Raw genomic sequence first — 23,843 nt, 5'->3', positions numbered from 1 at the left:
AACAATCAATAAAAGTGAATAGACAACCTGAAGAATAGGAGAAAATATCTGTAAACTATCCATCTGAAAGGGGATTAATACCTAGAATATATAAGGAGCTCAAACAACTCAATAATTTAAAAACTCAAATAATCAAATTAAAAATGGGCAAAGGATCTGAATAGACATTTCTCAAAAGAAGACATACAAATGGCCAACAGGTATATGAAAAAGTGCTTACCATCTTCAATCATCAGGGATATGCAAAGAAAAACCACAATGAGATATCATCTCACCCCAGTTAAAATGGCTTGTATCAAAAAGACAGGCAACAACAGATGTTGGCAAGGATATGGAGAAAGGGCAACCTTCATACACTGAGTGGGAATGTAAATTAGTATAGCCACTGTGGAGGACATTATGGAAGCTCCTCAAAAACCTACAAGTAGAACTTCCATATTGTCTAGCAATTCTACTATGGTGTATATATCTGAGAGAAAGATAATCAAAATATCAAAGAGATACTTGCACTTCCATGTTTATTGCAGCACTATTCACAATAGCCAAAATATGGAATCAACCTAAATGCCCATCAGTAGATAAACAGATAAAGAAAATGTAATATATACACATATATTTCATTGTATATGTATATACAATATGTATATATACATATTGAACAATGTATATATACATATACATACAATGAAATATTATTCAGCCATAAAACAAATGAAATCTCATCTTTTTCAGCAATGTGGATGAAACTGGAGCCTATTATGGTAAGTGAAATAAGCCAAACACAAAAGGCAAATATTGCATGTTCTCACTCCCATGTGAGAGCTAAAAAAGTGGATCTCATGAAGATTGACAGTAGATTGGTAGTTATCAGGGGCCAGGAAAGTAAGAGGGAGTGATAAAAGGGAAAAGGAAGAAGAATATAAATGTATTTATTACTAGTGAATTATACACTAGTATATGAATTATAAAATAGTAAAGATGGGGCTGGTCTTGGTGGCTCATGCCTGTAATCCCAGCACTTTGGGAGGCCAAGGTCAGGAGATTGAGACCATCCTGGCCAACACAGTGAAACTCCGTCTCTACTAAAGATACAAAAAATTAGCCGGGCGTGGTGGCAGGCTCCTGTAGTGCTAGCTACTCCGGAGGTTGAGGTAGGAGAATCTCTTGAACCCAGAAGGCGGAGGTTGCAGTGAGCCAAGATATCGCCACTGCACTCCAGCCTGGGTGATAGAGCAAGACTCCATCTCAAAAAAAAAAAGAAAAAAAAGAATAGTAAAAATGGTATTTTTTACCTCAATTAAAAAAATCAATAAAAAGAAATATTTTTAATATCAAACTATTTTAAATATTAAAAAGAAAAGTATTTTAAAAAACATTTTTAATGCTTGAATAATGTGCTAGAATTAAGAGTTTTCTTATTGTTAAATTATTTCTGTTCTTATTAATATACATAATGGTGTTAACATCTTCATGCATATGCTTTTGTTCAAAATTAGGATAAAATACTACAACACAACAAATTGAGTTACTTGTTCAAAGCATATGAAAAAATTAATAGCATGTGATATACTTTGTTAGATTTATTCCTTAAGGGCCAATTAACACTGACATTAGCAATATGGGATTACCAATTTTCCTTCTTTCTTGACAGTTTTGGGAATTACCTTTATAAGAACAGGATTTGTTTGTGCTAATTTATTAGATTAAATACATACCTCATGCCTCAATGTTTTAATTTGAATTTATTTGCTCGTTAGTGAATCTGAGCATTTTCCTATGATTATATACTGAATTCATTTCTAGTGTGTGAATAATTATCCTTCCTTTAGATTTGGCAGCTCTTGAAAAAATGGGACTAGAATGGGAGAAAGTTGTGTGGTGTCAAGTATATGACTTTCTGTAGATGAATTTACAGAGGTGAGACTTGTGGATGACTACAGGTTGTTTCTTAAAACAGTGGAGTGGCCAGGTTTTCCTATAGGTACACAAGGAGCGTGGGTCAAGTCATAAATTGTGTTGACACAGAATGACAACTGAGAGAAAAGAATTTTACTATTAATTTCATTAACTTTAATATTAAGGTAGAAAAATATTCTTTGTTATTTAAATACTTTTAACCTCATTTACACATTTTGTAGTTTTCCAGTTGTTTAAGTTTTTAATCTGAATACCAGTGGAATTTCTTTCTCCTTTGAGAGTCACTTATACTTGATTACTGAAAGTTAATGTATTTTAGTGAATAGAAATGCTTAACAATAATCATTAATGAAGATGACCTGACATTTGATCACTTGAAATTGTGGTTAAGCTCACAGAAGCAGGGACTATTAGAGAGAGAATAGGGACCTCATCCACCAGGTAAGAAACATGTTCTGACAACTTTTGAGTTCTTTCTTTTTGATCGTTTCTGTATTTCAAGCTCCTAGAACACTGTCTGATATATAATAGGCTCTCAATCAATATGTGTTGAATTGGATGGATCGTGATAAGTTTCCGTTATTTTCATCTCTACGTGTCAAGAACTTTCCTATTCTTCATCACTCTACTTTGATCAAGTGTTCTCATCAGAATATAATCATCTTACATTATAATTATTATTATATGTTGGGGTTCAATCAGGCTGGTGGAAAAAATATTTAGATAGTTACAATAATAGCCAAAAACTCTTTTGGAAGGCCTGAGAGTTTCCATAGCCTCAGATTGCTTGGCTGAAGGCAGTCAAACTCTGCAGGAGCCAGAAGGATTAGGGTGCAAGTACAGAGCAATGTGGGAAGTTTCTCTTACTAACCTATTTACTTATATGGTCTTAAGACTGACCTTTGTCCTACTGTGGGTACTTTACTGCCTCCTACCGGCGGGAAGGGGGTCGGCAGAAGTTTATTACCTGCAAATGGTGTTTGCTTTAGGCCTGGAACCTAGCCTTTAATCTTTACCTTCCAGTGGTATTTACTTACAACTTTTGTTAATTAGTCACCGAATAAATGCAAGCCTCACTAGCTGATCAGGGCAGAGTCGGAACTGTTTACAGGGCTCAGCAGGAAGCCTGTAAGCGGCTCTAACCCTCAGCGGGACTGGCAGAGCAGAATATCTGTGTGTCAGTGTACCTTTATTCATCCATCGCTGAATTAGGGCCCTAAATGAACAGACTCCCCACAGCTAGTGCCTCCGCGAAAGGAACGCTGCCTCAATTATAATCATTGAAACTTCTACAATATTCCAGGCAGTGTTCTAAGGCGGTTTCATACATTTTATAATTTAATCCTCACAACAACCTTATGAAGTAAGTACCATTATTATCCCTATAAACCTCTAACCTCTGTCAGAGTACATATTTTATCTCTCTTGTTCACTGATATATCTACAAGTTTAGAACATTATATGGCATATCATAGAAGCATGACAAATATTAGCGGAATGAATACTTTTTTTCATAGATGAGGAAATGGCTGTTTATCGTTCATTAACCAAATCCAAATCTCTTTAAAGCATAACACAAGATTGTTAAACATTTGTCAAGAAACTCTAAGCCTATCTCTAATCTTTCCACATCTAATTCTAACGTTTGATCATATTTTCAACCCAATTTTTATCTTAAGTTAGGAATACAGTATCTCAAGATTTTGGCCTAATTGGGAACATTTATACTGTTTATAATTTTGATTATCTTTGACAAAGAGTGTCTCTAGTTATATTACAATGCCTTGTATCTGTTGAGAAGAAGATCCTTATTTGATTTAGATAAGAAAAATGGACTCAAAGCTAAGTTTAGGAGTAATGTTGTTTTTCCTGATATGCTCTGAGAAATTTTGGATTTCTACAACTAGAAGAATGTGTGGAGCCTAAGGTACAGTAGAAGGTGAAAAAGTTTGGGGGTGGTATGGAGAGCCTAAATACTTAGTACTAGGACTATGTAATATGCAGCTGGAAGTTGCTTTTATTAATTTTTGTAATTAAAATCCTCATTAATCCTCATAGATATTCTGTAGTGTCTCCTGTACATGTAAATGTGGATTTTTTCAAAGAACTAAGGAAGGAGATGAGAATTACCCCTAAATTGCTATATGGAATAGAGAAATAATTCATGACCAAAACTAATTCAGTACTAACAGAAGCATGGAGACAGGGAAAAATACTTGAAGAAAACCCAGAAAATTTTGGCTGTTGGGGGAGAGGAAGACTTCCTTCGTTGTGAAAAGTTGTGTGAAATCATGTCTAGGTGTCCTGGAAGAAGGAGAGCCCAGGTGATATCTTGCTAGCACCCTGATAATGTTCAAGCTCCTTTCTTGCTCTTGTTCTTGGTGCCCAGATTCCTGGATTTCACAATTTGATTCCTGAATCCCAGATTCCTGGAACTTTTCACCTTTTATTTCTTTTTCTCTTTCTCAAGTTTCCGAATCATTTCTATCTTTTCCCCAAACTTTGGACCTCTTGCCATATTTTGACATCAAAACTGATTCTTTAGTACTTGGCTAACCACTTCAATAACTTCCCTTCTTAAGTTACTCATTTAATTAATTTTTATACAAATTTACTGAGGTCTTCCTGTGTGTCAGGAAGAGCATCGGAAGGCTTAATTTAAGCAATCTCAGACTGTGGAGGTGGGAGACACTTGGAAACAGAAAAAGCACAAGACAGTTGTGCAAAAGCTAATATAGAAAGTTGAACACAGGGAGAGAGCCCAACTAACTGATTCGGACGCTTCACAAAGGTGTTGTCATTCATGATGGGTCACTCTGGGTCTTTGATAATCATTGACTGCTCACTAGTCCTGAGTTTTCTTAGTTCTAGATTTTATGTTACATGAGAAAAAGCCTATCTTGTTTAAGCTACTATTGGATGGACTTTGTGTTGCTTAGGTTTGAATAAATTCCAAATGATACCTTGTATAATAGACTAATGGCTTGAAATAAAGGAGTGACGATGTGAGTGGGAGAAGTTGAGAAGAAGGATTGAAATCTAGAATCATGTCTAAATAGCACCAAAAGTGATTGATTTAATAGGGTGAGGTAGGTTTGAGCAATAGTGTACAGGATTGGGGAATTAGTAAGGGTTCTGTTCACTCTTTTGGAAAGATATCACATTTCTCCCACATGGTGACTTAGGATCTTTACCAAGGCCAACCTGTCCTTCCAGTGTTTCACATGGTTTCCTGACATTTTGCCAGACCCAGAGCTTTGCTGAGAAAGCCTCACAACCATTTTATGAAGTTAAGTACCATTATTATCCCTATAAATCTCTCTTGTTCACTGATATATCCTATCAGTGAACCTGTACAGAGGTACTTTTGTAGCTGAAAAAATATATTTCTTTTTCTGGAAGAAAATTTGTTAGGCCACTTATTTTTCACAAAAAGAATATTAAACCACCACTTCACTCTTTGATACCTAAAGTGAATGGATTTTTCTACTGTCAATAATACATAATACCTACACATTGGATTTGTACCAGGGAGCTGAAACTTAATTGATTGTTACTCAGCATCTGCCAAAAAATATGGTTGAGGAAATGGGAATTTAAGAGAAAGGGTTGATGCAACACATTAGCCATTCATTCTTCAAGGCACTATAAAAGTTTTATTTTGCTGTCAAATTAAGTAATCAGAAAAAAAATGTGTGCTAGGACAGTATAAGCTTAGGACTTAGAAGGCAATTCAATTTTATCGCATTGGCTTTTACAAAAAAAAGATAAAAGATCAACTAAAACAATAGTAACTATGGTGTATTGAGTTCTGTGCTAAGTACCTGACATATCCCTTTCCACAACAAGATCTTAGATCCCATATTATAATTTCCTGTGATTAGATGAGGAAACGGAAGCTCATGAGGTTAAATAAGTATGAGAAGGCCGCAAGGCTAGTAATTGTGAGAGGCAGTATTCAAATTCAGGTCTGACAATAGAGGTCCTCTTTTTTATTATATAATACTGTGGTTAGCAGAATAATGACCCCCCAAAAGATGTCCACCTTCTCATATCTAGCACCAGTGAATGTGTTACTTTACAGTATTAAAATTAAGGACATTGAGATGGAGACATAATCCTGGATTATGTGGGTAGTCTCAACCTAACCAAACGGATCCTTTATAGAGAAAACTGTGACTATGGAAGAGTGGTCGAATAAATTCAACTTACAGGTTTGAAATGGAGGCTAATATACATGAGTCAAAGAATGTGGGCACCCTCTTGATGTTAGAAAAGGCAAGAAAACTGATTCTCCTCCTGAGCCTCCAGAAGTGACATAGCCCTGCGAACACCCTGATTTTAGCCCAGTGAGACCCATGTTGGATTTCTCACCTACAGAACTGGAAGATAGTAAAATCGTACTGTTTTAAGCCAGAAAGCATATGATAATTTGTTATGGCAGCAATAGAAAACTTATGCAGAAACCGACTCTCCAACATGTTGCTAAATTTCTTCCTCATGTTAGCTCTGGGAAAAGTTTGTATTCATTCACAAATTCAAAATAATATTTATTCAAAGGATTTGTTCAAAGCATACTGTTTCCTTTTTGCCTTGGTTGACCAGAAGGCTAGAGCCAATTTTAGAGTTCACTTATGGTATGGTACATGTAGGTAAAATTATTTTTTCGATTTTTCAATATGTTTTCTGATCTTTTCTTATATTTTCATTTGCAGAGAGAAAAAGAGAGAGGGAGGTAGAGAAAGAGAGAGCGAGGTAGAGAAAGAGAGAGCGATACTCAAGCTATTTTATGAAAGTGGATTGGTGTCTCAGTGGAGTCAAAGAACACATTAGAGCGATTATTTTTAAAAAATGTAAAAAATATCATTCTAAAGAGATTTGTCCAACTTTACCAATGCTTTATAAAGCTTATTCTTAGAAGGGTGTTACCTTGTTATCACCATTTATTTGTCATATGTACATGTCATATTTATTTATTTTAGATTGCATACAAGTTTCACTTAAGATATACAACCCCCATTTAGAGTAGGTTTCTATACAATTAAACCTGGGCTATAGTATTGTGAGGATACTGCTTTTTAATTTTAGTGGTGAGGCTGATAAAAACATAAGAGAGTTGAATCTATTAAAGACAAAGATTTCTAACACAACTGGGGTTTGGTTTGTACATTGCTGGGTATACAAAAGATAGACTGATCACATTGTCAGAAAGGAGCCACATCATTAATCAGAACTCTGTTCTTGCAGGACTGAAAGTAAATTAGGGAGTCAAGATTCACCCCCCACCCCAAAAAAATAGCCTTCCGCCACCTCCATTGCAATATTTGTGTTACTAAGCAACAAAATTCTTCTATTTAGCAAAGCCCTAATGATGCTGGCAGTGGAGTCTTGGAAAAATGCTTAACATAAATTCATTATCCCTACCACTCTAGCTGCACTGCATATGCAGTGCTTGATTAGACATAACGAGAAGTAGAGAGAGTGCTGTTTGGTGCACCTGCATCTAAAAGACCACATAAAGTATTGATTTAGATGAATCTAATGACAGTCATTTAATGTGTTTATCTACTCACAGCATTCACTTGAGCTGACAAAGAATACAGGACAACCCACTGTTAAATGTGCCCTAGAATTGTAAGGCCTTAATGATTCTGTCATGCCCAGTCACATACACACAAATTATGACATAGCTGTAACCAACTCTACTGATACCTGGTATGGTCTTTCCCTAAGGAAGATTTTAAGAAAGCTGAAGATTGAAATCATCTGATAGTTTCCCTATGTTTTTTAAAACTTGAAACACTTATTTTCTATGTTAGTATTTCTGCAATTTTAAAGAAACTCTAATATATAAGAAAGTGTGTTTATTCTTTCTTGGAATTCATGCTAAGAAGAAGTTGTTTCAAAGGATTAAATACCTTTGTAGATATTCTCTTCCTCTTTTATTTTCTGCCCCCTTCTCTTTACCCTTGCCTTTTCTTCCGAGTATTTGGTTTCCAAGGGTTATCATTGTGGAACAGATGTTAAAGAAAGATGTGCTGAAAATAAAATCTATGACTATCTTGGGTTAGAATCTCTTCAAATGTTATTATTGACTAATAAGTGACATTTATGCCATAACATTTTAGATTCACAAAGCAATTTAGAAGCGTCCTTCCATTTTTCAAACTGTCTTATGCTTTTTATGCACTTCTATTACTGAATACATTTTTATAGTTCCTAAACATAGAGACAGAAAGAAGGAGAAATACTTAATATTTTCTTCTGCCATTTCTATGGTGACATGCTACATTTAAAGCATAAGATACCTGGTAATTCTAATTCTATTAGGAGGAATCAACCATGAAAATTATAGCACCAAGCTGATTTCTTAAAAGGCTGACTCTAGGTTCTCCCAAAGGATAAAACAAAAAGACAAACACACAAATAACTTCTTTAGATAAGAAAGGTAGAATAAGTGGTGGTAATATTTTAATTGAGATTGACTAACAATGAGAGGTGAAATAATTTTCTGATTATTTACTACTAAAGAGCAAAGCATTGAAGAGGGTCACTCAGATCCTACAGGGCTGTCTATATGCCTGATTAGTTTGATTAAAAAATTAATATAGTCAGCCTTTTAAATTTTTGTTTATATTGATTTGGAAGAAGTTTCTCATTTGCAGTGTTATTCTGGTGTTCCAGGGGGAAAATCCTTGTGGACAAATTCTGCATATTTGTGTCAGGGATGTGTGAACCAGAGCAACTCCATCTTGAATAGGAGCTGGGTCAATTTGAGACAACCAGGTGGGAGGGGGGAACCTGGAGACACTAACTAGCTTGCCCACTGAGGTGGAACCTCGGGAAGTTCAGGACGTTTGCAGCAGGGAGGAGCCTGGCCCCTCCTCTTCCTGTGTGGAAGGTGGGATTTGAATGGAGGCGGGAAGCACTCCAGCAGGGGACTCTGGCCTTGCGGAGGATCCTTGTTTCCACGTTTTATTCCTTTTTCAGTCAATAAAACCCTGCTTTACTCTCCCTTTAAACCGTCTGTGAGCCTAAATTTTCATGGCCATTGGACAGACAAGGACCCTGTCATTAGCTGAACTACGGAAAAGCCCTGTAACAAAATGAGGCTGAAACCTACTGAGCTGCCTTTCCAGATGGTTAAGGCATTGTAAGTCACAAGATGAGGTACAAGGTCAGCACAAAATACAGGTCATAAAGACCTTGCTGATAGAACAGGTTGCAGTAAAGAAGTTGGCCAAACTCAGTAAAACCAAGATGGCCACGAGAGTGACCTCTGGTCATCCTCACGACTACACACCCATCAGCGCCATGACAGTTTACAAATGCCATGACAATGTCAGGAAGTTATCCAATATTGTCTAAAAAGGGGAGGCATGAATAATCCACCCCCTGTTTAGCATGTCACCAAGAAATAAGCATAAAAAGGGGAAACCAGGAACCCTCCGGCCTGCTCTGTCTGTGGAGTAGCCATTCTTTTATTCCTTTACTTTCCTAATAAACTTGCTTTCACTTTATAGACTTGCCCTTAATTCTTTCTTGCATGTGACCCAAGAACCCTCTCTTGGGGTCTGGATCCAGACCTCTTTCTGGTAACATTTGTAGTAATAATAGATTGCCTAAAATATATCTTATATCTAAGAATTTGGCAAACTGCTGTCATTAAGCCACACCACCCATTCTGAGTCAAGTATGCTATTCTAATTTTCTACCTGCATTTAGAAGTTGTGAAATCTTTATAAGAACGTGTTCTAGTAGCAATAAGGAAAGTAGAGGAGAAAGCAGTGTTTTTTTTTGTTTGTTTGTTTTATGTGTGTCTATAGGGATATATGCATTATATACATTGCTTCAATTATCTCCATCAAAAAGTTATAAAAGTGTTTTATTCTCCATTTTACAAATGACAGCACTGAGGCTTTAAAGGAGTGTTATGATTGGTTCTCGGTTGCCGACTAAATAAATGGTAGGGCAAGGATTAAAACTCGGGTTTTTCTGACCTTAATTGAAATGTTTTTTACTATGTGTGCATTTTGAAAATTCATGCTTGTTTCTGAGATTTGGGTGTGCAGATAGGCCCGATTCATTTTGAGTATGTCTGTTTTTTATGAAAGTAGAAAGGGCTAATTTCGGTACTAGTTTCTTTTCTAAGCTGTGCTCAATTATAACTTAAATGTATACATTATTAAGCAATTACACAAAAATTAACCTACAAGGGTAACTCCTTTTGATGTCTTTCAAAAGAAAGATGTTTGGCCATTTGCCCATCCTGATGTAGTAATTTAAATGTAATACAAATTGGAGTGTTTCACTGAGTTGCTAAATGAACAACTCAATGAGTTGTTTTTACAAACACTTTGCATATGTGATTGCCTTAATTGTGTAGAAATTTATCTTTTAAAGAAGATTCTCTTATTCCTAAAACTTTGAATCTGCAGCGGCAATAGGAAGATGATGATCTATTGCTGTTATTTTTTAAAAACAAATATGGGATTCTTTTGACACGTGACAGTTTTTCCATATTTACAGATGACTGTTTTTTGTTATTTTGAGATCGGGTCTTCATGATCATGGCTTATGGTAGCCTCAACCTCCCAGGCTCAAGTGATCCTGCCACCTCAGCCCCCTGAGTAGCTGGGACTACAGGCACACGCCACCATACCTGGCTCATATTATTTTTAATTTTTTTTTTTGTAGACAGGGTCTCCCTGTGTTACCCAGGCTGGGCTTGAACTCCTGGTCTCCAGTGATCTGCCCACCTCGGCCTCCCACTGTGCTGGGATTACAGGTATGAGCCACTGTGCCAGGCCCAGATGACTGTTTTAAAGGTTAAGTATTATTTATTCCTGCATATATTTGTTTCATTTTGAAATTATGATATGACAGTGTATAAACCAGGAAATGTATATTTAGCACAAAATATTAACAACTTAACTTCCCTCTTTTAAAGTCCTGAATCATCATAATGATGAAGTAGATTCTTTGGAAGTATCTGCACAATAGAAATGCAGTTATTCACCAAAACTTTAATAGATGTATATAAAACAAGTCATTCTACCACCTAGTTTCCAGTGTATGCAAACATTCTTAATATTATACTGTAGTTATGTTGCCGACATTTGTAATTTTGAAACTATAGTTGTATAAATTTAAAAGCTTTTACAACTGAGTGACTGAATTGGTAAATCAATCATTGGAACAAAAAATGTAGGATATTTATACACACACATAGACACACATATAAACACACACCCTTAATCACTGAGAGGAGACTTTGCTGTGATTTCTTTATCCTTTAAAGTCTCCTAGGGTTTTTCTGTTTTTCAGTATATTTTGGGGAGTCCATTAAGATTTTTGGAAAATGTGTTAATTTTTCAAGTCACCAGGATACCATTTAGTAAGTAGTTTTATGGCGTTAGTTCGAGTCATGGCTTAGAAACCCTTTACTTCCCAAGGCTTTTTATATTCTCTTCCAATATCTGTGTGTCCATGCATGTTATATACATAGTAGTGCTGGCAATTGCAGTAGCAAGTTGGTATATTTTATTTCATTCATTCTGGATTTTCCAATGTATATCAACCCTAAAATAGGCATTCCTTTTCCCCGCTCTCTTTTCAGCTCGCCAATGGGTGCTCATCTGCCATCTTTATTGATTCTTAACAACTTTTCATTGTTCATTTTCACCAATCTATGCTATAGTTCATATGGACTGCTTTAGCACATTGATCACTTGATGCCCATTCTCTGGGAAATGGCTTTTGGTCCCGTTTAATGAGGATCAAATTTGAGTCAAGTGTAGTAAATATAGCTTTCCTCATGGTGCCATGATTACGTAGAATATGTGAAGGGCAAACTCTTTCTAGCATGATGCCCTTTTGTTAGTATAAATCCAATGTTAAAGTTACTGGAGTATTTCAGAGTTGTGTTTAAAAGTATGAAGTATATTGGCTAAGGCTTAATTTGGCTAAGGCTTTATTTTGGCTACTGAAAATTAAATTACATTGACTTTTTTGTAACTTAGAGATATATTCACATAATGAGTAATTTATACTTAAAACTGGTAGGATATCATTCATGCTGCCATGCTGCGGCCCAGGAATTTAATCCTTACAATGTTATTACATGGGGGCATCCACAAAATTTTGTATTTGGTGCTGACTTAAAACTATGATTCTGTAATCAATTATATCAACAGATTATTTATCAGTCACATTTTAACAAATGAAAATACATAGCATATGAAAAATGAGATAAACTATGCAAGGAATTTGTAGAATAATTATGGGTGACTAAAGAGAAAATAACTAAATTGTCTTTTCCGTAGTGAGACTTAGATGGACTTAGACTTACTAAACCAGTAACAATGGCTACTTCTCTTTCAAATAATTTTGACTTGTACAATTTTTAAATTTTGCTGTGGTTTTTGCATTTCACAAGTGCATACACTTCAGTCAAAGCCCACTTAAAATCTTTGTTTTCCTTAATGCGGTACAGAACAGAAGGTTAAGGATTGGGAAAATACTCTGTGACAATGTAAAGTGGTCTGCTGTGCTAGGGATACATTTATCTTCTGAAAAATCATGGGCTGGGTTATGGAGTGAGCAGAGACCACCCAATGGAGCGACTGGGAATGTTTGGCTTAAAACAATTCTACTCTGGGCGTCAGTCATCCAGGAGATAATGAGCTTTCATCAAGATGTAATTCAATACACTGTTTCCTTCCTTGAGAGCCTTATTATAAAACATGTCAGCTGAACTGCTCTGTGACCTAGTTGATTTACATTTCGGTAAGCTCATATCATGGACTGGGTTTTGGGGATCCGGTAGCTGCTCCATGAACTACAGTTTGAGAAGCATTGGCTTACAGCAGGGCTTCTTAGCCCAGGCACTGTGGACATCTGACTAGCTAGCTATTGTTGTATGGGTTTTCCTGTCTAGGATGTGCATAGGATGGTCACGAGCATTCTCTAGCCGCTACAGACTAGACACCACCAGCACCTCTCCCAGTTAGTTATAACAATAAAAAATATCTCTAGAGTTTGCCAAATGTCCCACCCTGGCATTGTTGGGGTGGGGTGGGGGAGCAAAATTGCCACATTGCTACAGGTGTGAAAAGCTGGTCTAGAACATCTCTTAATTCCCATGTGATCTCTCTCATTACCATTCACAGCATCTGAATGCCAATCTGTAGATAATTACTAAATACCATGATTATTTGAGAACTATAACTTCAGTTTGTCATTAAACACTTACTTCATGAAGTAACATAGTGTACTTAGTTTGTTTGGATTAACTCACAAAGTCATATGTAGTTCTTTGCATTTAGTCCACAAATGTTTGAAAGACCTTTTAACACCAACATCAGATCCAAAAATGTCACTGAACATGGATCTAACAACTACAAACAGGACCATTTAGTTATCTTTTTCATTGTAAAAAGTAGGATATAAATCAATCCCCAGGATTTAAAGAGAATTGTTAACTAAGAATGCCTTTTTATAATGTCATTAATTATGCACTGAAATGTAAGAAAAATATGTGCCTGACCAACTGGTCTCTGAATACAAAAGACATAGGTTTGCTTTCTTCTGGTTATTTATAAATACTAGTAGTGATAAGAATACCACAATACCACCACCTCCTTACATTTGGAGAGTACCCTTGATTCTCAAAATGCTGTCACAAATCTTATTTCCTTTCACCCTTAGTTTAGTATCTCTGCCTGCTGTTTGCAGAACCTGCACTCTTTTATGCTGGCCTTTCTCATCTTAATAGAAACATAGAGACATAGATCACAGAAACATAATAACATTGGTTCTTCTAAGCATGCATGCAGGCATGTCCACACATACATGTGCGTGTGCATGCACCCATGAACACCCCCCCCCACACCCTCCCACACACACCAGTGTTGCTTTTCTTACTACCTTCATAAAGGACAATGTCCGTAAGAGATTTTCCAAATTCTGCCTAATAAAAGAGGCAGTCTAAATCATAGTAGAGACCCCAAAATTATAATTCCTGGCCTCAAGTAGTAGATACATCAATTTTTTTGGTGGAAATCATTAGATATTCTGTATAAATCTGAAACCAGAAGATCTTAATGAATTGTGTTGACCTTTTATACAAAATTTGATTAGTTTTCCTCCTTTTTTGGAGTAAATGTCAGACTCGGAGTTGTCAGGTTTAGCAGTGGTGGAAAAAGAAATATGATGGAGAATCAGAAATCTCAATAGTCCACCTAAATGTTCAGGTCCTTTAAATGCACAAAATTTTATATTTGGATCATTATTTTATCATGTTAAAATGCATGAAGTGGCAAGTGTTTATCATAAAGTCTTCTAAGATGGCATAGCCCTTCCGCTTACCCATTGCCACCAACAGGCCTTCCCCACCCTCCCCTCCTTTTATCCTGCTGCTTTCCAGAATACTGAGTTTCAAACAAGTAATTTTAAATGGCCTATGTATTGATTGAAAGGTTCTGTCTGTAGTCTACTGAACTGTGACCAAACTAATTTCATCTGAGGGGTTCCATTGGCTGGGCCGTTTTCAGAAAAAGTTGATTCTGTCCTGACCTGAGTTTCCCAATTCTTTATCCACTGTGCTCATCCTATTTTCTATTTGAATACCTTTTCTTTTATTTCTTCTTTGGCAAATTAAAATTGGTTATTAGATTAGAAACAATGATTGAAAAGAACTTCAGAATACAGTAATTCAAAAGGCCAGCAGAAAATAGTGATTAATACCTTCTTATACGTTTATATATTATGGAGCTGCATACTGCTTGACATTTGTTGGGGTCATCTTCTTTAATACGGTAAAGTCTAACTTTGTTCAAGAGTCTTCATGTAGCCACTAGGTAGGGAGCGGACTGCTTGCTGTAAGGTGTGTCAGGCACCCTGATGGTGATACTCCTTGACTTCCTGGAGATTCTGCATGCTACTCCCTTGAAAAGCAGAAAGAGGCAGCACCCCAAATAAGATCTGCAGCGGCTGCAGATATAGAAAAGAGGAATAACCGATGCAACATGGACCCATGAATAATTGAAAACATACTCCTCAGTTGCAGCCTTCCTCCATTTTTATCTATTTTAAAACAAATATAGTAGTGAAACATGACACAAAACGGCACTAGTGTTCAAAGGGCTGGTGCTTAGCTGCTTGTGTAATTAACTCTCTGTTTTTTTTAATCAGTGTAATTTAACAGTGAATGTGAAAAATTGCAAGCTTTTTTTGGAAGGATTAATACACTATATATTTTATCTGGTTTTGATATGAAATCTTAGATGTCTAGGCTCACATCTTCCGTATGTTGATTAAAACCCTACATATTAAGCTGTATTATCATCTAACCTGTATTTATATATAATCCATATTACCCAAGTGACACTATTTGTTGAAGGAAGTAGGAAGGAAAGGTACTATATATACATGCATATATATATATGGTAAATATATGTAAATAAATAAATAAATATATATTTATTTATTTCAGAGACTGTTCTGAATAAGGCATGACCCAAATACTTTACATTTATCCCTTAGTTCCAACAGGACCAGTAGATTGCAGTGGCTTGGCATAATTCTCATTGTCATCCATCCATGCCAGTGGCTCTCTCTGAAGTTATGCGGTACTTGGACTGCAAGGCTAAATGTGGCCGCCTGTATTGAAGGTTTTCTTACTCTGTCAGGTAGGTATCGTGAGCATTATGATTCTTATTTTGTAAATGAGGCAAGATTAGTGATGTTACTTGCTCACGAGCCAATAGTTAAGTAACAGAACCAGAACCTAAATTAGCCTGTGTGTGTGTGTGTGTGTGTGTGTGTGTGTGTGTTTGTGTTTGGTGTGAAACCACCACTGTAAAATTATAACTGAGACAGTGAAAGACATTTGACCTAACCAGTTCTATCTTTCTTCTAACCTCCAAGCTGTCCTTGTTCATTTCTGGATGTAGGCTGAACTAACTTTGTAAGGAACTTAGTTTATAGTTTAGAACAAAGACAATAATATCCCTTTCCCAAAATAAACCCTCTTATTTCCTGGTGGCCAGTCTGTCATCATAAGACTAACAAATTAGCTACAAGATTAGAAATTATGGCTTAAGGGCCATGCAACCTCTGGCTGCAAGAGTTTGAACCTCCCTATATTACATCACTATTGTAAAACCTAAGAGCAGTGTTTGAGATATTTTGTAGACTCTGCACTTGAGGGATGTGCAGGGTCTGCAAAATATCAGACTCAAGCAGTTCTGCAATCCCACCCAGGAACAGAAGACAGCAAGAAAACCTCACTTTGATTCCCAGTGATTCAATATCCAACCTGACCAATCAGCACTCTCTACTTCCTGGAATGCTCAGGAAGACTGATTTGAGTAATAATAAAACTCCAGTCTCCTGAACAGCCGGCTCTGCGCGAATTACTCTTTCTCCATTGCAGGTTCCCTGTCTTGATAAATTGGCTCTGTCTAGGCAGCAGACAAGGTGAACTTGTTGGGTGGTTATGCATGTGTGTGAGTATGTGTGTGTATCTCGCATTGAAGCTCTGGTCTACCCCCACCATTATGTTTCTATTTATTCCTTCAATTAGACAAAATGTCACTTGCATCTCTTAAACGTCTGACCCTGAGCTAAGCACTTAGATAAATATGTGGTAGCCTTTAACTTTGGGGACTTGGAGTCTCAGTTAAAAGATCAAATTTATGCACAGGGTAGTGTGTGAAAAAAGAAAGCTTTTATTATTAGTCAGTCTCAGATGTGCCCTTAAAAGATAAACCTATGGAACATTTAGAAATATCAAGCCGGCTGAGCTGGAAGAAAAAGCCAAGCCATGTTTTCTTTTTGAGACTAAGTGAAGAGGTAGTTGAAGCAAGAATGCTTGATTTAAACAAAAAAATTGCTGAGATCAAAAGGGAAGATGGATTGAGGAAAATGAAAACAGATGAAGAGATAGGAAGAGGGTAAGGGTGATTTTTAGCATGGTCCTTCTCCCTCAGTTTGTCTTTTTCTCTTTTTTTTCCTTTTTTTTGAGATGGAGTCTTGCTCTGTCACCCAGGTTGGAGTGCAATGGCACAATCTCAGCTCACTGCAACCTCCACCTCTTGGGTTCAAGCGATTCTCCTGCCTCAGCCTCCTAAGTAGCTGGGATTACAGGTGCACACCACCACCACACCTGGCTACTTCTTGTACTTTTAGCAGAGACGGGGATTCACCATGTTGGCCAGGCTGGTCTTGAACTCCTGACCTCAAGTGATCCACCTGCCTTGGCCTCCCAAAGTGCTGGGATTACAGACGTGAGCCACTGCGCCCGGCATGTCCCTCAGTTTTTCTTGTGGAACAGCTCTCTACACTCAAGCTTGAGTCTAACAGGAAAGAAATCCACAGTTTGAGAAGCTGACACTACTGCATTAGTAAAGATGAGAAAGAAGGGCAGTTTAAATAAGACAATGACAATGGGGTGGCAGATTAGGGATGGATTTGAGATCCATTGAAGGGGACCATGTTCAGGCTTTGTTGATTAATTAGAGAGAAGAATGGGCTTAGGCAGACACCCTCGTTTCTGACTTGAGGCAAATTTATGATTCAGTGACCATATTTTATTTTCATATCACTTTCTGATTAAAAGAAGATGTGATAGTTAATTTTATGCATCAACATGTTTGGGCCACAGTGACGACAGTACCCTGTGATGGTGATTTTGGGTGAGAGGAATATTTCAATCAGCGGTCTTTGAGGAAAGCAGATTTCCCTTTATATGTGGGTGGGCCTCATCCAACAGTTGAAGGCCTAAGTTGAACAAAAGACTGATCTCCCTCAGCAAGAGGGAATTCTGCTGGCTGACAGTCTTTGGACTGAACCGCAACATTGGCTCTTTCATGGGACTCACACTGGCTGGATGCTCACTCTGCAGACTTTGGACCTGCCAGCCTCCATGATCATGGGAGCCAATTCCTTAAAATTAATCTCTCTCTCTCTCTCTCTCAGCACACACACACACACACACACACACACACACACATCTTAATCTTTTGTTTTTCTGGAGAACGCTGACTGATACAGTAGGTAATAGTATTAAATTTCTTGTATAGTTACCTAGGGGAAAATAACTAACTGAAATGTACTTATGTCATAACAAGAAGTTTTCAAATATAAATTCTAAAGATAGGGAGCATTGTGTACCTTCCAAGACACAGACATACTGCATACTATAAAGATTCCAACTTCCCAGTCTAATAGATATTTTATGGTCATTTTGTAATAAGGAAATTAAGCCAGAGGTTATATAATCTGCTCAAGGTCTTGGTGAAAGCAAGTGGCAAAACTGAGATTTACACTCAGGTATGTTCAGCTTCAAAATCTATGTTCTTGACTTTATATGTCAGTGGCTTCTCTCTCAGCGTTTTGCTATTTAGAACTTTTAAACAAATAATTATGATAGGTGATAGTTATGCAAGGCATACAGTGTTCCAAGCATTGTTTTCAATGCATATGTAATGTAACTCATTCAATCTCATTAACAATCCAGTTTGACGAATGGCACAGACACAGAGGTTCTGTGAGATAAATCTCACACAGTAACTTGTTTTATCATTTATATCAAAATGAGGTGATCTAATGAAGGAAGGATGGTTTAGGAACTCATATTACCTCAAAGACCACCAGAACTTTTATCGTTTCCATTATTTTTTCTTCATAAAAAAGCATCCTTAATGTAAAAACAATGGCAAATCAATAATGTGGCATGAATGATCAAATCTACTAAGCTTCTGAAAACAACTTATAACATATTTTTACTTAAATTTTCTAATGATTTCCTTATATTTTACTTATAACAAGTTTTTTTCTTAGAGTACAAGTAATACATGTTCAACCACTATTAATGTTTTGCTTTATGGCCTTCTATTTACACATCCACCCAAATGCCCACACACCCAACCCTACACGCCTACACAGATATCTACATGAAAAAAAATATTGATTGTTATACCTATCTAATTCACTCTTAGCTCTCATGTTACCTGGCAGAGTTGATCACTCTATCCTCTTGAAATGCTCTTCTTCTTCCTTCCGGGATAGCTCTGGGTTTCCTTCTGTTTCCCTTGCTGCTCCTGCTCCCGCTCCTTTGCTTCCTCCTCATCTTCCTGACTTCTTGGTTGGATTGGCCAAGGGCCTAGTTTTGGACCTCATGTCTTCTCCACTCATCCTTTGATGAATTCATCTAGGTTAATGGACTTTAAGACCATATGTATGTTGACTTTGTGCCAATCTCGAGCTCAGACTGCGCCTCCTTGAAGTCCAGCTGCGTACTTGCATACATAACTACTCACTCAGCACATCTACTCGGAAATCTAATGTGTGTGTGTACCAAAATTTGGACATTAATATGTTCACAAAAAAGTCCCTTCCAAACCTACTCCTCCTCAGGAACGGAGAACTCTATCACTTTGTTGTTCAGGTCAAAACCCTTGGAATCATCCTGGAACCCTATCTTGTTCACCCAATACACATTCAAGTTTGTCTCCCTTCATTTTACATTCACCCAAAATCCAGAGGGATTCCTTTGAAATGCAAGCCATTGAGTTTGTGCCACAACTGAACTCAGAATCTTCTTTTCCCATTTCACTCAGAATAAAACGAAAATTCCTTTCAAAGGGCCCCAGGACTCCAAAGGACCTGAGCCCATTCCTCTTCCCTCATTGACTCAGCTTCAGCGGCAGTAATCTCTATACCGTTTACAGAACCCATCTGAAAACTCTCCCCTAAGACATGTGTATGTGGCGTTCCATCTGCCTGGAATGCTTTTCCCAGACCACAGGCTGACTTTCTCACAACCATACAACAGTTAGGTCTTTGACCAAATGTCATGTAAGTGATTTTTGATTACTTGTTTTAAAATTCGGTCACATTCCTCCTATTGCATACACCCCATTTCTCTTCCCTCACTTATTTTGCCCTAGAACACTTCCCAAAATTCTTTTATATTACACATTTGTTTATTAAGAAGGGTCTTGCTGTCTCTCTAGGTTGCAGGCTCAATGAAGGCAGATATCTTAGTTGGTGCTGGCCTTGTTGGTTGTATCCCCAGTCCTGTAAGAGTGCCTGGCATACAATGGGAGCTCAATATCTATTTGTTGAATGTTCAATAATTGTTGAATAAATGTTTAACATAACTGAGGTTGTACTGCCAAATATGGGCTTTTACCTTGTTTTTTCTTCTAGCACTCATTTGGGGAAATTAGATATTTTGAATAAATTTTCATAAAATAAAATTTTACTTTAAAAATTATCAGTTTAATAATTTTATTAAAATTACATATCAAGTGGGTCCAGCTTATTCCATGTTCCAAATTGAAGACATTATTCTCCTAGAAGCAAATTATAACAGCAAAATAAAACAAAACTACCCAATACAGATTTGAATCAGTTTTTATAAATTTGGAATCAAAACAGCAAGACATAGTTGGATAATTTTAACTGATAAAATTAAAACAGCTTGAAGCTTCCATATCTACTCGAGAGGTATTTTATTTTTCCTTGAGTGTTAAAATATCATTTTGCTGTTGACACTGGGTGGGAAAACTTGATTTATAATATTTCCATGGTACTTCATCGTATTTAAGACATAGCTATTTTAACTTCCTCTTTTTTTGGACATTCATGATTGCAACCTTTTATTATTACAGATAGAATTCAAATGAAAATCCTTATGCTTGTGTGTGTTTTAACACATCGTTGCTTTCCTCATGATAAATAAATAGATATGAATCAAAATATAACAACATTTTTTAGAATGCTGTTCCAGTTTGCCAAATTGCTTTCTCAAGATGTTTCTCTAATTTTCACTCCCCAGCAAAGGGTTAGAATGCTCCTTTTCTCTCACACCCTGCCAACAATATAAATTATCTTAGAAAAGTAATTATTACCAAATTTATGAGTTTTAATGTATCTATTATAGTAATTTATACTTTTTAATTTTTAGTGAAGTTTAATGCTTTTCATATGTTTACTTGTCATTAAATTTTTTTGTGAATTGCCAGCTTTTTAAAAATCTTTTAGTGTTCATCATTTTTTATTCAAATGTGAAAACTCCTTTAATAATAAATATGTTAATGCTTTGTTTGTCAGTGTGGTACAATCATTTGTTTTTCTGGTCAATTTCATCAAATTTTTTTTCCCTTAAATTATACATATCAAATCTATCGATCTACACCTTTATGATTTTTTGGTTGATTTCTCAGTTTTAAAAATTACCCTCCTGTCTCAATTTTTTAACATTTAACTTCATAATTCATCCCAATATTATTTTGCCATTGTACAAAACCATCAGTGTGTCTTTAAGTTATCTTAAAGATCATTTAGGGCCCTGCTTTATGGATAGCCTTTCCCCACACTGGAGGAAGGTAGGCAGGGGAGCTGTCTGGGCTGAGGGTCCTGGTTGCTGACAGCTCAGGCACTTCAGAGAATAAACACATCAAAAACAAAGCTCACCTGCTGAGAGTCTCTGAACTGTTTGTTTTATCCGCAGAGTGAGCTCAGCCCCACCTGTTTCTCCTACAGGACCCTTTGTTGTGTGCTTATTAAAGGAAGATCATGGTAAGTCGGGCTGTCAAGAATGAAAACCTTTCTTTGAAAGCACTTTTCTGAACTAGAGGATGCACCATAAACCTTTTCAACTGGCTAAAATGCATTATGTGGCATGACTTCACCTGCTTCCGTTATTCTTTGTCAACTTTCTCCAGCACTGATTGTGTCCGTGAATACTGCCTACAATTTTGCTTGATTGGATGCATGGAGGAGAGAGGGAGAAGAGAACTGCTAGGCTCTAGCAGGCCTGGTACTCTGAATGTGAGGGGAGAGGAGGGACCAAGAAGGTCAGAAGGAGAGAAAACTTGTGTGTGATCACCAACTCTTTTGAGTAGGGTGAACAAGCATGCATGTGGACAAGAAATCACCCAGGGTAAAACATGAAATGAAGGAGTAGGGACATAAATAATAGAAGCCAATAGAACAACATAGAAAAAATTGTTTTCAAAAGAATGCCCTTCAGAAGAACTCAGCAATTTTTTTTTCTCCAGAAAAAGATAAAATGCCTTCAAATCCCACTTAGAGTAGAAGATCCTTAAGGCATCTCAAATAACAAATGTGCAATAAAGAAGTAAAGAGTTTGAAAGAGATCTGAACTGGAAAAAAGAAAACTTGGATGAAGATTTTTCACAAACATGTAACATGCTTTGTGCTGTTCAGCAGAAGCTATATAATTATGATATGCTCAGAATAAGATGTTTTCATCAAAACCACTGAAGAAATTGTGTTCTTTATGCAAATCAAAAGCTTACAAATAATAATGGTTAAAATTACTAGGGCTCACCATGCAGGGGACACTGTTCAGATTCTTCCTATATATTGGCTCATTTATTCTTAAAGTCCCTCTATGTGGTATGTATTATGACTCTTCCTATTTTGCAGACAAGGAACCTGAGGGAAAGTTAGGCTAAGTCATTTTTCTTGGTAATTCAGCTAGTAAGTGGCAGAACTGAAATGTGAACCCAGTCCATTTAGTTTCAGAGTTGCCGCTCTTAACTATAAACTGTACAGACTCACTGCTAATACATTGGTAGAGAAATGCCTGGATGATACCTGTACTACAAACATTATAAACACTTCTATTTTGACAGGGTGTGGTGGCTCAGGCCTATAATCCCAGCACTTTGATAGGCTGAGGTGGGCAGATTACTTGAGGTCAGGAGTTCAAGACCAGGAAGTGTTTGCCTGGCAACATGGCAAAACCCCACGTTTCTAAAAATAGAAAAATTAGGGGGCCTGGTAGCATGTGCCTGTAGTTCCAGCTACTTGGGAGGCTGAGGCAGGAGAATTACTTGAGTCCAGGAGGCAGAGGTTGCAGTGAGTCGAGATTGTGCCACTGCACTCTAGCCTGGGCAACAAAGCGAGGGAAAAAAAAGTTTTGTTTTCATGGTGAGGAGAATTATATTATTTATCAAATGCAAGCCAAGTGACAAGGATCTCTCCTTGACCAAACTTTAGTCAGGTTTCTCTGATGCCTCTCCTCAACTAGACCTTGACTTTGGTTCTCCCCGACCCCACCCTGCTGGACCTACATAGGCCAGCTGTAACAAGAATTGTGCTAAGTCAGTTTAGTGAGAATCTTCTCATCCTTGATATCTGATCACTGTGGCTCTCCTTCAGCAAGAATCTTGTTAAATAGGTTTGGCAAGAATTCCCCTATACTTGATGTCTCTTGTTAGTAATTTTCTAATTACTCTGCTTGTTGGCTATAAATCCCCAGCTGTCATTGCTGTATTTGGAGTTGAGCCTAATCTCTCTCTCTATTGCAACAGTTTTGACACCTGTCACAATAGACCTGACAGGTATGAATAAAGTCTTCCTTACCATTTTAACAAATGCAGAATAATTTTGCCTTTAACAACAGTTAACAAAGAGATTTTGGAAGTGGACATTATGATTAGTTGATTGAAAATGAATTTCTTAAGCAACACCTTTCTTTTGGATTTAACCCATGTTAATTATTTCAGTTATGCCTTCAAAAGTATGCTGGATAAGATTTAATCTTTTGCCTTTTCTAAGTAGTGAGAAGAGGTTACATATCAGTGGCAGGACTATACTTGTGATTTTAAGAGGTGTGTCAATAGGGCAGATCTATGTGACTACTGATTTGTAGTAGTTTGTCACTGCTACAACAAATACTACACGCCTACTTGGCACAACCTTCTGAGAAAATTTTTAAAGTTGAAGAATTTTTTGAACAATACTTACCATCTAAATAAACCATAAACAATATTCTAAAACTCACAACAGAGGCTGTGACAATTCCAGGGGCCACAGAAAAATGAAAAATCATGAGCAGAAGGTAAGAGGAATAAAACTCTAACTGTAACACCCTTCCCCCAAAC

The 23,843-nt window shown here is 36.9% G+C and overlaps 1 protein-coding gene and 1 long non-coding RNA gene across 4 annotated transcripts in view; one reads left to right on the top strand and one right to left on the bottom strand.

Annotated features, from left to right (window-relative positions):
- The window catches only part of GALNTL6 (polypeptide N-acetylgalactosaminyltransferase like 6), a 1,222,748-nt gene that overhangs the window by 302,267 nt on the left and 896,638 nt on the right, over positions 1–23,843 (bottom strand). The window lies entirely within an intron of this gene.
- Positions 2,304–23,843, top strand: part of LOC112624631 — a 94,588-nt gene continuing 73,048 nt past the window's right edge. Inside the window, exon 1 of the long non-coding RNA XR_003119442.1 lies at positions 2,304–2,358. This is a non-coding gene — a long non-coding RNA (uncharacterized LOC112624631). The remainder of the gene's footprint in view (positions 2,359–23,843) is intronic.

The sequence above is a fragment of the Theropithecus gelada genome, chromosome 5, assembly GCF_003255815.1.
Source record: "Theropithecus gelada isolate Dixy chromosome 5, Tgel_1.0, whole genome shotgun sequence".
Taxonomy (NCBI): Eukaryota; Metazoa; Chordata; class Mammalia; order Primates; family Cercopithecidae; genus Theropithecus; species Theropithecus gelada.
Note: the sequence above shows the minus strand (reverse complement) of the source record. Positions and strands in the feature narration are given on the sequence as shown.